General features: G+C 32.0%; 1 pseudogene across 1 annotated transcript; it reads right to left on the minus strand.

The window, feature by feature from the left end:
- Positions 1-1712: 1712 nt before the first annotated feature.
- LOC115895728 lies at positions 1713-2624 on the minus strand (annotated as a pseudogene). Its single transcript, XR_004055858.1, has one exon. The product of XR_004055858.1 is annotated as a 40S ribosomal protein S2 pseudogene (transcript).
- Positions 2625-2898: the final 274 nt, after the last annotated feature.

The raw sequence follows: 2898 nt of genomic DNA on the forward strand, positions 1-2898 counted from the left end.
ATTATATCTGTTATATCTATATTTTATACCTATATCTATTATGTCTATATTATTACCTATATGTATTATATCTTTTATGTCTATATTTTATAAGTACATCTATTGTATCTATTATGGCTATGTTTTATACCTATATCTGTTAGGTAGATATTTTATACCTGTATCTATTATATCAATTATGTCTATATTTTACACCTATATCTCTTATATCTATTATGTTTATTTATATTCTTCTGTCTATTATATCTATTATATCTGTATTTTATGCCTATATCTATAATGTCTATATTTTATAATTATATATATATATCTATTATGTCTATATTTTATACCTATATCTATTATGTCTATATTTTATACCTGTATCTGTTATGTCTATATTTTATACCTATATCTATTATGTCTCTATTTAATACCTATATCTATTTATCTATTATGTCTCTATTTTATATACGTATATCTTTATATTATATGTCTATATTTTATACCTGTATCTACTATATCTATTTTGTCTATGTCTATTCTACGTATTATGTCTGTATTTTATACCTATATCTATTATATCTGTTGTCTATATATATATACCTATATCTATTATGTCTATAGTTTATACCTTAACTATTATATTTATTATCTATATTTTATACCTATCTCTATTGTATCTATGATTCTACATTTATACCTCTATCTATTATATCTTTAAGTCTATGTTTTATACCTATATCTATTTTCTATTATGTCTATATTTATAATACCTATATCTATTATATCTATTATGTCTATATTTTATCCCTCTTATAATTATTATGTGTATATTTCATACACTCTATAATTCTATTATATCTATTATGTTCTATATTTTATACCTCTATATATCTATTATGCCTATATTTCAACCTATATCTATTAATCTATTATGTCTATATTTTATATCTATTCCATTATCTATTATGTCTATATTTTATACCTATATATATTATATCCATTATGTTCTATATGGTATACCGTATCTATTATGTCTATGTTTCATACCTATATTGATTCATACTATTGTCTATATTTCATATACCTATATCTCTTTATATAACCATTATTCTATATTTTATATATAACCTTATCTATTGTGTATACATTTTATATATATATTATACCTATATCTATTATAATTTTTATGTCTATATTTGATACGTATATACATTATATCTATTATGTCTATATTTTATACCTATTTCTATTATATTTATTATGTCTATATTTTATACCAATATCTATAATGTCTATATTGTTACCTATATCTGTTATATCTATTATGTCTATATTTTTTAACCTATATCTATTATATCTATTGTGTCTATATTTTATCCCTATATCTCTTATATCCATTATGTCTATATTTTATACCTATATGTATTATATCTACTATGTCTATATTTTATGCCTATATCTATTATATCTATTATGTCTATATTTATACCTACATCTATTATATCTGTTATGTCTAAATATTATACCTATATCTATTATGTCTATATTTCGTACCTATATCTATTATAACCATTATGTCTATACTTTGTACCTATATCTAATATGTCTTATTTATACCTATATCATTATGTCTATATTTTATATCTGTAACTATTATATCTGTCTATATTTATACCTATATCTATTGTATCTATTATGTCTATATCTTTTTTTTTTTTTTTAACAAGCTAATTCACTTTATTTTTCTCGGTATAAAAAGCCTGTGTTGTAGCCACAGCTGGAGCCTGGGTCCGCTGCACGGAGACTCTGGTGTGGGTCTTGACAAGGTGGTCAGTGAATTCCTGATAAGTAGACTTGGTAAACACAGTCTCCTTCCACAGGTCAGGGGTCAGGTAGCTGTAGGTCTTAGAGATGGCATCAAAGGTGGCCTTGGCGAAGTTGCCCAGGGTGGCAGTGCAGCCCCGGGCTGAGGTGTAGCAGTCATCAATACCAGCCATCATGAGCAGCTTCTTGGGCACAGGTGCTGAGACGATACCAGTGCCCCTGGGTGCAGGGATGAGGCGCACCAGCACAGAGCCACAGCGGCCTGTCACCTTGCAAGGGACGGTGTGGGGCTTGCCGATCTTGTTCCCCCAGTAGCCTCTGCGCACCGGGACAATGGAGAGTTTGGCCAGGATGATGGCCCCACGGATGGCGGTGGCCACCTCCTTGGAGCACTTAACACCCAGGCCGACGTGGCCATTGTAGTCCCCGATAGCAACAAACGCCTTGAACCTGGTGCGCTGACCAGCACGGGTCTGCTTCTGCACCGGCATAATCTTCAAAACCTCATCTTTGAGAGAGGCCCCCAAGAAAAAGTCAATGATCTCAGATTCCTTAATGGGCAGAGAGAAGAGGTAGATCTCCTCCAGGGACCTGATCTTCATGTCCTTGACCAAGCGGCCCAGCTTGGTGACGGACATCCACTCCTTATCCTCGGCCTTGCCTCCGCGAGCTCCACGGCCTCGGCCCCGACCCCGTCCACGGCCGCGACCCGGCCCCGGATGCCACTGCCGAACCTCCGCGGAAGACACCGCGGTTCCCCATCCCAGGGCCACCAGGGCCTCCGGACCACCCCGCTTCACGGCGTCATCCGCCATTTGGTGTTTTTCTCGGAGAAGAAGCTAATGTCTATATCTTATACACATATCTATTATATCTATTAGGTCTATATTTCATACCTATACCTATGATATCTATTATGTCTATATTTTATATCTATATCTATTATATCTATTATGTCTATATTTTATAACTATATTGATTATATCTATTATGTCTATATTTTATACCTATATCTTTATATCAATTTTGTCTATATTTTATACCTATTTCAATTATGACTATATATTATCCTATATCTATAATATCTAT

Source organism: Rhinopithecus roxellana, unplaced genomic scaffold (genome assembly GCF_007565055.1).
Source record: "Rhinopithecus roxellana isolate Shanxi Qingling unplaced genomic scaffold, ASM756505v1 contig194, whole genome shotgun sequence".
NCBI lineage: Eukaryota > Metazoa > Chordata > Mammalia > Primates > Cercopithecidae > Rhinopithecus > Rhinopithecus roxellana.